At 33.9% G+C, this 12,556-nt stretch overlaps 1 protein-coding gene across 1 annotated transcript in view; it reads right to left on the bottom strand.

The window, feature by feature from the left end:
* LOC149419309 (uncharacterized) overlaps window positions 1-12,556 on the bottom strand; it is a 334,474-nt gene that overhangs the window by 130,294 nt on the left and 191,624 nt on the right. The window lies entirely within an intron of this gene.

Raw genomic sequence — 12,556 nt, forward strand, 5'->3', positions numbered from 1 at the left:
GAAATACAAAAGGAAAACTTTTACAAAATATTGGAGCGATAAAAAATTTCATTTAAAATACTTGTTTTTCACCATCTCTTAGCGCTGTTGGATCCCTCATATAAATAGGATGGTATAAGGATGGGATCAATACCAATAATAATTATGAATTGTCACACATTCCACCCTTGAGGTGATTGTTGCACAATTTTTTTCAAATGTTATTTTCGATTCCTTTTAAATATTATGATATTCAAACCTAGCATGAATTTATCTATCCAAGATCCTGTTCATAAATAATTTTATAGTCGACGAGAAAATAAATTTCTCTGAAGCATTCTTTTCGCGAATGAGAAATAAATAGCAACTACTTTTGACCTCGTAAATATTACCAGCCAATATTAAGAGGGTTTTTTTTTCGTAAAACATGAATACATTATATAACTCTAGCAACAGAGGCCCGCCCGATAATTAGATTTTATTCAAAGGTTCTATAAGGAGGGTATTAAATTAGGGTTCGCACGGAATAAGGGACAGCCTAAGTGAAGAAAAACTACCCATCCCTGATAAGGTAATGTATGTCGTTCATGAATACAAGTCAATGATTGAAGAACTAGAAAGAATGTGTTTCTTAAAAATAGTCTTTTTTTTGCTAGACGCTGCCTTGTTTTTGTGCAAAAATTCTTATCAAGCCTTTTTCCGAAGGATTGTTTTCATTGCATTATTTACTCTTATGTGGTAGCAGTCTTGCTATTTAGTTCCTACCGAAAGCGGCTAACAGGATTCTCAAGTTGCCGTTTTGATTTGCGAGCTACGGTGTGAAGAGCGCGGTGTATGGTTTCAATTTGTTCCGCCAGTTGTTGCGAGATTTTCGGGGACACGTGACGGTGGGTGAAGCTTCCTGGCCTTGGCGGACTTAGGATTTTACGTAAGATGCCTTCCAAATTGAGATTGACATTTATTCATTAGTATCTTTAGGGATTACTTTCATAATTAATATAAATTTGTTCAGAATAATATGATTCTGAGCTGGCGCCCTGTAAATTCTTTATGGCATCTTTATTTCTGTTCTTAAATTCAACTGTCAGGACTTGCATCTTATGTCATCTATCGAGGTTAATTTCTAACTCGACACGCCTTGAGTAATAATGCTATTATATTGAGTCTCATGCTAAATATTATTTTTCTAGAGCAATATGTGTGGTTCATTTATATAATAAATGAAAAAGATGATATTAGAGTTTTATTTACATGGTGCACACAATATTCTACCCACATATAACATTGAGTTCCCTTTTAGGTTATTAATAATATTGGTAAAACTCTTTGTTACAATGGCGCCCAACGTGGCGCCCAAAGTAGGTACTTCTAAAAAATCTTTGGTAGTAATTTAATTTAATAATGTGTACATAGTGCAAAGCGAATAGTTAGTTTTCATAAACGGGAGTTATTTCGGCGATCTCACAAACAACTGATTTGTTTAACTCGTAGATATATTACGTAATATAATGCAGTATATGTATTCTATTCATTTTGTTTGTGAATAAAATCAAACGGTACTAAATAACCATAATTTGACCATTTACCGACACTAAAACTTATCCGTATAGCTGGTAGCAGCACTATTTTAGATATTTTATTTACCTATTTAAAAAGGGACATTTATTCGTAAGAGTTGCTTTTAAACTGCCTGCACGGAATTTGTGTTTTTGAATTTTTTTTTTAATAAATCGTTTTTGAACAATTCATTAGTTTTGTTACAATTACAATTCGTTCAAGTTGATTTCAAGTTCTGTTAAGGTTCTATTCAAGTTCTGTTATTATATTAGTTTTTTGAAGCCTTTGGCTATTAATCAAATATTAATAGATCTTGAATAAAACCTTCACAGAACCTCGAGAAACAACTTTTAAATCTGAAGAATTGTTCAAATTCCGTGAAACAACCCGTCCTTAAAATATCAAACTGACGTAACATGTAAAATATGATTTGAGATTTTCACGGCCAAAAGTATTTTCGTTGTTTGTTTTTGGGGTGTTATGCCGTGTTGCGCTCACTCCTTTTTTATCCAACGTTCCGGACCACAATGCAGTGTCCATCATCAGGGCATATTGCAGGGTTCCCACATCTGCCCTGATGATGGATATTTGCAATGCTGTCCGAAACGTTGGCTAAAGAAGAAGTTAGCGCAACACGGCATAACATCCCAAAAACAAACAACAAAAATGACGTAACATGTATTTTTTTCTATTTTCATTTCATTCTTCTCTATATTTTTACAATCCTTGATACACGTTGGTCCAAGTAAAGCTACTTCCCCCATATTCGGTCAGCAAGAGAGAGTATAAAAAAATCGGGTGTCCATAAAAAGCGAGCCCCAACGGTTGCCTGAGGAAACTGTGTGGGGGTTTAATAGCGGGATGCGATGACCGCCGCACAAAGAAAATATGTCTGGACAGCCTCCATGAAAGGGATGAAGAAAAATTACTTTTTATTCGATTGCAGTACTGTAATAATAATTTAGATACTGTAAACTATGGCCAGTATGGACTCTGCGGACGTGTGGGCCATTTTCTAAAAATATTGTTTCAACCAAGAAAAAAAATTTCGCATGCGATAGTGATGGACGGAAAATATAAAAAAGACTCTTTTGTGGAATGTTCTACGCAATGTCTCAGCTTGCAAAAATTTCAATAAAGGCTTTGACGGTGCTTTTAAGCTACGAGACAGTAGGATAATTAGGGACTCGTTGGTGGATTTCGGTAATTACACTGAGAAATATCTTACGAAGAGTAATTTTCCATTTAATATAAAATATCAAGATTTTGTAAAATAATTTTGTTGCAATAAGCGTAAACTTTTGTAATATGACGGTAAACGCTTGGTTTTGTAATATAACGGTATACGCTTGATTTTTATTCAAAGTCTTTGAACCTGAAGGTAAATCGATGATTATCCATGATATATCTAAGTATATTAGCCCAGTGGTTTCAATTAAATTATATTTACCAATAATTAGTTATTAGTTAGTGTAAGAAATGCATATCAGGTTTTAATTTTAACGTACCTACCAATTTTAGTCCAAAAGATTGAACGTATCGAATAATAGATCTCTAACAATTTACTTGTAGTATACATAAACAAAAATTAATTTCTCCAATAATTACCAATTCACTCTGTAGCGTCATTTTAAATTATACAATAAATAACATTGTAAACACCACTATATAATCAAAATAATCGACATTTTTCCAAATCAATGGTTTCTTCGCCAGGATAAAAAGTAAATAATAAACGTGTCGACGATTTTGATTTAATAGTAGTGTTCACAAAGTTATTTATTTTATTTGTCTTCTATATATATAAATAAAAATGTAAGTGTTTGCTTGTTCAAAATCTTAAATCTTTAAAAATTCTTCACCCATTTTTTTACATTTTGATACAGTGTTGCAATCGAATACGCGTGTATTGTATATTTTTGTACCAATATTATATAGATGTCACCTGTGACAGGAAAAACATGTTTTTTTAAAAAAAAAACAGTGCCATCTGTTGGATGTAAAAGCAACACGCGCTGTTGTTTCTCTATCTGCATAGACGACTGAGTCTCAGCAATACGTGGTGGGGTACAGCTAGTTTAAAATAAAATAACAACAGAAAAAATATCGATTAGAAAACTTTGGAAAGATATTCTTCTTGTTTTATACGCCTTTCATGTCCATAGTGTAACTTTTCCATCCATTGTAACAAACTTCCCCTGGATTACACACTGTGCCTTTTAATACATAATAATCTTACTGTAAGACGATCGGTCATCAAATGCATGCAGTACACTATATACGTTGACGGTTTAAAGCTAACGATTAGATGAGGATCTGTCCAGGTGCAGTGTCCATTTGCCCCCATTCCGTCCACAACACAAGAGACACACATACCCACAGCCTCCGGGGCTCCGGGCTGCGGTGTCCTCAATTGGAGAATATTGTGATACGAAAGGATATGAAGAAGGATATAATAGGAAGGTTGGAAAGCAGCTGTACATCGTACTCGGGTCTGACCACTTAATATACCTATCTGAAGCCATTTCAAAGGAAGTTTTGACTGTTAATGTCAATCATTCAGAATCTAACGGGTCTAATTTCCACAGTCCAAAAACGGCGCTCTCTAAAGATTGAAGACTTGCTTATGGATTTTAAAAGAACGACATCTCCTTTTGACATAAATATTTACATTGCCGCGAGCCATTCAGGTGCATTAAAATATTTATAAATATGGTTAATTTTTTATAAATAGATAAATATATTAGTACTTATACAATTCTATCAAAATCAATTAATGATTTCTACTAGAGTCTAAAGGCATAATTCAAAATGAAATTTAAAGCCCATCTCTTCATTTTATGTAAAATCTTGTTTATTAGTAAAAATATAATAATAATGAATCCTCGAACTCAGATAGATCCCGCTGTACAAAAAATTCTTTGTAATGTATTTTGTGGATATAGTATTTTGAATAATTATATCCTTTTTGAAAATACCTGAAATATACTATTAAATTCCTGGTATACGTACACTATTTTCACAATCCGCACGTATGCAATATAAATATGTATCTAATTGTGTTTCTCCATTGTTTAAATATATTTAATACACCGTTGAGGTAATCGGCGTAGTGTTAAATGCTGCCAACTCTGTTTTATATATATATGTATTTTTTTTTTTTTAAAAGAAAGACAAACATTCCCGGGTAACGGATAACCCAACAATGTTTAAAAATCTCCTACTACCACCACAGAAAGCCGAAAATGTTGCTTGTGTTGTGATGGAGGATATATATATTTATATTGTACTGGACGGGAGTCCGCACAAGACTGTAGATTTAGGCGCGGGTCCAAACCGTGTCTGCAACCGATGAGAATGCTCCTTTACGGTCAATGATGATGATAGTAGTAGATATTGTGATGAAATCTGCCTCCCGCACCCAGGCTTGGTGAATGGTGGGCACTGGGTGTGCTTTCGTCTCTGCTCGCTTCTGGTGTTGGCGGTTTTCCAAAGGAGGGCCGGCTGGTCTCGAAGAGGTAACACCAGAAGATCTTGGAGCAGAAGACTCGGCGAGGTGAGGCAGATGTTGGGCAGGAGTCACTTGTAGATAATAAAACGCTTGGTTTCGGTGGTAAAGATGAACTGATTTATTTTTAATTATGTGGCTGCTTATATTTAATTAGCCTGACTCGCGCCCGACATTGGGCTAGGAGCCCAAAAGTGGTGGGGGGTTGTACCCGCGCCAACAATGAGTTTATAGCCTCCGACAAAATGTTGCATATTCATTTTGTCGGCAGCAATGGTGATAGTAGTCGCTTAAATTTGCGAGTTAGAAAAGATTTTGAACGCTTACATGAATGACAATTACATAGTTTAAATGCATAGTAGTTATGAGAATGTGTATCTTGACAACTATATTTTTTGTTTGCCAAGATACGACAAAAAATAAGAAATGTTTGTAAATAAATGTGTAAATATGATCTCAAAGCGATCAAATTTGTAAAACATGTTAAGTTAGTATTTTTCCGAGGTCCCCCGTAACATAGCGCTCAGAAAAAGATAAGATTCACTATGCTACGAGGTTCCTGGATTTTTGTACACGCAAAAAAGGTAAAAAATATTGTTCAAAAATGGGTTTACATATGGGTGAAAAACAGCTTTTTTAATATCTCCTCAGCGGTAGTATATCGAAAATAGTGTTTATTTGACTACCGCCGAGGGGATGAACAAGTAAAATACATACATTTGTAACATTTAAAAATTGATTTTTCCTAGTAATTTTTACACAGAAAAAATGCTGGACATCGATCCACGCGGCAGGTAAGCCGGCGACGCGGTATCGATGCCGTTCGTAGACAAAGTTTTCAAGCGGCCTGGGCCGAAAATTGGACAAAATGGCCAGTGGCGGGGAGTGGTGATTTTGCCAGTGGCGTGGGGTAGGCACATTTTATAAAAGTAAAACAATTTTTATGAAATTAAATAATGTGGTCAACTACGTCCGTTACATATATAAAAAGTATAATATACAATATGTATATTTATATTTTTTCATATAGATACATATACATATATGTATTTTATTTTTTTTATTTGTTTAAAGCAGTTTTGTTACTTTACTGTTATTGTTATTTTCAAATTTTATCTTTATATTTTAATTTCAATGTTTTCATTTTTAATATATGTACCTAGTTGTTTAAATTTAAATTTAAATGTTTAATATTTTTATTTTTATTTCTTCATTAAAATTTAAGTGTTGAATATATTTATCTCGCGTAATATTGCAGACTAGGATTGCGCTATCCATCCAGTCCTGCTGGATTAAAAACCAAATAAAATAATTATCATTTTATTGTGTTACTACTAAAAAAAACAACAGAAACTAACAAAATGCATCTTTAATCATCTATCCCGAATCTTTACATTATTGAAAAATAACTTAATTATTTGAAAAACGTTATTCAATGAAGAATTATATTTTAATATTGCTTTTAGATACAGTACCGACCTATTCCAATAAGAAACTACTATACGTTTAAATATAATATATATCTTTTAAAAATAGAAACAACAGTTTCTTATAAGGTCAGACAAAAGCGATAAATTCAAAATAAAACTAACATCAGGCCTCGGTCAATGAGATTTCCTTGGGATCGTTTTCGCACTCGCTTTGCTGTTGTTAGTTCGCTGTCATTAGTTCGCTGTCGTGTCGTTGTACTGTCGTTGCTTTGTCTTTTTCGTTTGCAGTTCAGGACAATGGGTAATCTACAGAAATGTACCTATTTGAAAGATCTTTTTTTGTGTGGGCGTCTTAGGAAACATGATATTATAATATATTCTTTTGAAAGTGCCTACTAATGGGGTTATTTTTACCAAAGCCAAAGGGTGCGAATGAGATTTAATTTTTCTTTTGTTTAACACTTAGCGAGAGTTATCTTACCTGGAGATGGTGGATTAATGAAACAGTTAATACGGTAATTTTTAATGGTGCGGCAGAAAAAAAAATAGGACAGGTGAAGAAGTTAAGGTAATTATTCGGAATCGCTGGACAAGGATTATATGAAATATTTTTTAATAAAACCTTCTGATTTACCTTAATTACTATAAAAGGAATCTGACTGTATTTGGGATATTTTTAATTTTAGCATTTTAATTTTTAATTACGTAATCGAAAATTCACTTTCGTTGTATGGAACGACAGCTGGAATGATTTCTGTTGCTAAAATTAAAAATATCCCAATGCAGTCAGTTTCCTTTTATAGTAATTAAGGTAAATCAGAAGGTTTTCTGTGATGTTTTGGACACTCACATAAAATAAACGAAACGAACGTGCTCAAAAAAAATTTTGTTTAGACAACGACGGGAGATTTTATTGACAGACAGGGCTGGAGTAAACACATTCACACGGGACAGGGCGCAGGGACGGACAGTCGAGTTTTGAACTTGGGTGGATTGACAGCCCCGAGAAAGGGATACAAATCAGAAGTGTTGTTTGAAATTGCAGTTAATTATTGAATTCAAATGGTATTAGAGGATATTGCGGAATATTGAATTAAAGTGAAAGATTATTGATCCGGTGTTTGTGTGAAGTGAAAGTGGTTCGACTCAGTGGGAAAACAATTAATAATAATGACAATAATAATAATTGGATAATTTGTAGAGCGCCGTTTTGTAAAAACCCACCTCAGGGGCGCCAGGTGTTGTGCAATCGCGATTGTGTTATAAAGTTGTGTTGATTTAAACGTGATTTCGTATACAGTTCGAACTAGATTGCTTGTCTTAAAAACATGAAAATAATAAAAATATTGATTGCGTTTTAAAATAGAGTGAATGTACTTAAAAGCAGGAAGTGTTTAATCGGGCTAAGTTATTGATTTGGCGAGATGGCATTCTATCCACGGAGACCGAAAACCAGAGAATCAAATAGATTATTAACTGTGGGTTCGAATCCTAACAGATTAGGGAGGTAAAATTTTATTTACAGGAATATTTAATTACCCTTTTATAAGCGTAGGGAGGAGGTCGAAAATTAAAGTGATTTAGCTATATAGTGTAACCAGGTAAGTTTCACACGAGGATTTGGAGGTGACTAACAGGGTGAGTTTTTTATATTATTTATTAAATTTCAGAGGACCCTTTTAATAATAGGATACAACCGAGGTACAGGAACCGAGTTTGCAACGCCTGCAACCCAAATAATCTTCCCATAAGAAGGGATACGCTAGACGCATTGTCAATCAGCTGTGAGCGAGAGACGAGTCAACGACCTTTTCATATATAGGCCGAGAGGCGCGGAGTACAGTCAGTCAAAGGGGAAGTTTTGCTAGCGTATGCCGTCCCAAATTGAAAGCGATCGGATGCAACCAGACGGAACAAAATGAAAACTTTTCTTCTGTTATTTGACTTTCTAATTTAATACTTTTCATCTATTATTTGACTTTCTAAGTTACGAATTGGGATGCACAAAAACAAATCTAAAGTCGAAAGAGGGAGATGGTAATCTCCGAAATAAAACTACCAACCGAACAACTTTTCTCAACAGGTATCTTTCGAGAGGTAGGCAGCCTCTTTAAATTAAATGCAAAAAATCAAACCAATTATCCGTTTATACCTTACCTGAGAGGATAGGTATTCAGTAGAAGTTACCCATACCTAATACACGAGGATGCTAGTAACCTCATAAAATAAATACTGGAACCAAATATTAAAATACAGACAGTCCTCATCCCAAATTTGGCATTTCGAGTAGACCTTACATATATCTCACATGATAATTGGCTGAATGGGTAGGCACACAACCTATCGTTAATAAGCAGGCAAAATGTCGACAAGATTTTCGTGTGTTATCTATGTATTGACCTAGAAAGGGATGTAAATCCCCGACGGCGTGGGAGTTACAACGTTTTCTGGAGGTGGCACGTAACTTAGGACCTTGCGTGTCACATTTTCGCGACTAGATTCGTGACAAGGGATGTCATGGTTTTCCCCTTCTACACTCAGTAAAGTAGATTTTCCTGGAGGTGTTTGAGATTGGGGCAATTCTGAAATTGGTGATGAGACCTGGTTTTCTTTATTCTGGCGTGAAGGTTGCCGATTTGGAACAAGGGGAGACCCGGCCGGTTGTGATATCCAGACACGCAGATATCGATCGCCTTGCTCAAATTATCATCCATCAGTTTTGTTTGGTAAGAGGAGGAGTCAATCTTAGCTTGAAAAAAATTCATTTCCTTTCCTCTCCTTCCCCTCCCAAAATATATACATGGATGGCGCCGACAACTAACACCATAAACTTATCGTATGTATATCACATATATAAAATCTAACACTTTATTATATTCACATTACCCTACGATAGGTAGAATCGAGTAGCTAGTGGGGGGGGAGCAGGCGACTTAGAAGATAAGGTTTATAAAATGGTTTTAAAACACAGCGGTAATGGATTCAACTCACTCTATCTCAAAAGAACCAAGGGATACCACACATACATAAATAACTAGGTTTCTAAACCGAGAAACAAAAACCCAACACAACGTTCGGTGAAGCCTTTTTATACTGAACCGTCACGTGAAATGAGTACGTTCAAGGTCGTACGTCACGTAGACAAACTAGGATGTACACACTTGAAGGGGTGTGTAATAAAGAAAAGACGGCAGGGAGGACCTTCCTACCCCGGATATATATATAACCAAAGCCTTATGGAAAAGTTACCTACGGGACTGAAGGAAAAGTTTGAAGTAAAAAGGGCAGATCATTACATGGACAAGGATTATATGAAATATTTTTTAATAAAACCTTCTGATTTACCTTAATTACTATAAAAGGAATCTGACTGTATTTGGGATATTTTTAATTTTAGCATTTTAATTTTTAATTACGTAATCGAAAATTCACTTTCGTTGTATGGAACGACAGCTGGAATGATTTCTGTTGCTAAAATTAAAAATATCCCAATGCAGTCAGTTTCCTTTTATAGTAATTAAGGTAAATCAGAAGGTTTTATTTAAAAATATTTCATATAATCCTTGTCCAGCGATTCCGAATATTTACCGAAGTTAATGTCAGTCGAAGGTTGGAAGTACCTACTTAGCTTTTCACATCTAAATACTGAACACAGCTAAAGCTCTTTTGAGTTATATCAATATTCGAATGCTATATAATCAATATTTTCGTGATTCGGAAAAGTTGTCCGAAAATATACAAAAGTAGTAGAAAAAAATATACAAAATTTACAGAAATGTAACATTTTTTCTTTCAGATTGGCTGAAAATAAAATTAAAGTTATAATAATGATTTAAAGAAATGTTGAATTCGATGGAAGTTCAAGGAGATCTAAATTTAATCAAGAAATTTGATAGTCTTTAAATAAGCCGAACTACAAACTTTACTTTCGCTAAATCTACATTAAATAAATATTGGATTGCTTTACAAGATCAAGAAATATTTAGTTTATTATCGTACCCAATATTTTATAATAAAGTATTTTCTTCATTCAAAATAACTATCTGTATATAAACAGCAAATTGCAATACCTTTTTTCAAACTTGAAATTGAATTGCTGAAAATAAAATTGACGCTTTAAAAAAATCTTAAAATAACCAATAGCAATTAGCTTCTTATAGAGAACTATAAAACAGAGGTTGCATTTGACGCATAGTACTGTGACCGCAATCCGAACTCAGCAGGCAGCTTCTCAAGGGAGCGATGAAATGAGAAAGGAAAGAGGCAGATCAAAAAGGGGGCAGATTTTCGATGGTAGAGAATTGACAGAAAAATCGATAAGGGAATTGTGAAGCAGACTTCTTTCAAGAATACCAATATCGTTCAACTCTAATGGAAAGCACCAAGACCCTGCTGATTATTCTCTAACTCTCTTTACTGTGTCTGTTTCCTTTTTTCTTTTTTTGATATCCTTCAGTAGTTTAATTTTTATATTCCAAAATATTTATTTTTATTAATTTGTTTAGATAATATTGCCATTTCAGATAATTTAGTTATGAAACTTAAAGCGAGGCTAGATAAAAGACTTCCGTGGTCGAGGGGTAAAGCTCTCGACTAGCAAGTTGGAGGTCGCGGGTTAGAATCCCGGCACGCGCCTGTAATCAATGTGTTTATTTCGCAAATTATTCACTAAAAATAACATATAGTATATTTGCAGCACGTTCAGAGTGGAAGATACTCTCAGTATCGCCCTGGTGAAGAATCACAATTAAGAATTGAAACGTTGCTTGATATGGCTATGGCCGTGTTTGGTGACCAGATCTGATGAGTCAAGTAATTCTCCACAACCCTCTCCACATTTCCTTCCCCTCCCTCTACCTTTATCCTCACAACATACCCCCATTGGAAATGCCATAGTCTCACTTGTTCCAGGTGGTTGGGAGCGGTTGGGACTCTTTTGCAATTTCACATAAAAAAATATTAAAAGGCATGTCTTAAGCTATTACTTCTTGACATACCAATATGTAGATTTATCAAAACAAACTATAAAACCCTGTGTCAAGTAGGTAATAAAAATTACTGTGTTATTTTACAAATATTTTTGCTATTTTATATTTGTCACCAGAATGGAGATTTTACACAACTATAAAATTAGGCAGAAACTACAGTTACCTTCCAAATACTTGTGGTCATTCAATTAATGGTTATGTTATTAAATTCATAATTAACCTTTAAGATAAAGTCAAAATGACTTCCAATGCACAATGGACAATATCAGCGGGAACATAACACGTCAATAGGTTTTATTGTTAGAAGATGAATCATCTTATCTAAATGCGTTAAAGATCAACGATTAATTTAATTCATTCAGTTTATTCATTTAAGATTTATATTCAGCCAACCTATTAGTGCATTTTGCACCCGTGTTCTAAAATTAATTATAAAAAACCCCTAATATAATAGAACTTCCTTATTCTTCTGGCGCTAGTAAAATTAGGTTGTTAATATTAATGCTTTTTGTAAGTTTCTACAAATATATGTCATTAAGATAAGTAGTTATAAGCGTTAGTCGTAAGTCACTAGATATAAGTCTTAGATGTAAGTCAGTAGTTCTAGTATTAATTATATAAGAAGTATATTTGTACAGCGCCCTTGAGGTGATTTTTTACTAAAACGGCGCTATGTAAATTACTCAAATATTTTTTTTTTATTATTACAAATCATTCAAAGTAATACAAAAGAATATTGGGAAGAAGATGTGTTTTTTCAAAAGTATCACTATAAACAACTCCATTATTGTTTCACATTTTAACTTCTACTCAACGATCCTTTTTTTGTGTAATGACAGAGAACTTATTTTGTTCTCTGTCATTAGACAAGAAACTTCTCCAAAATGAAGCGTTGAGAATAATTTTGCTCTAATAGTTTTTCAAAAGTAACTAAAATGTTAAAGGAGATAAATATTCTAACAGAGAAACAGATGCAGAAATTGAACTTAACCAATAATATAATACACAACGTTTTACTAAAATACTTTTCAAATAAAATTTTATACGTCACGGACACGCGGATATAATTTTTTTTTTTATATTAACTCTACACA

Source organism: Hesperophylax consimilis, chromosome 12 (genome assembly GCF_061612785.1).
Source record: "Hesperophylax consimilis isolate HC1 chromosome 12, BYU_Hcon_1.0, whole genome shotgun sequence".
NCBI lineage: Eukaryota > Metazoa > Arthropoda > Insecta > Trichoptera > Limnephilidae > Hesperophylax > Hesperophylax consimilis.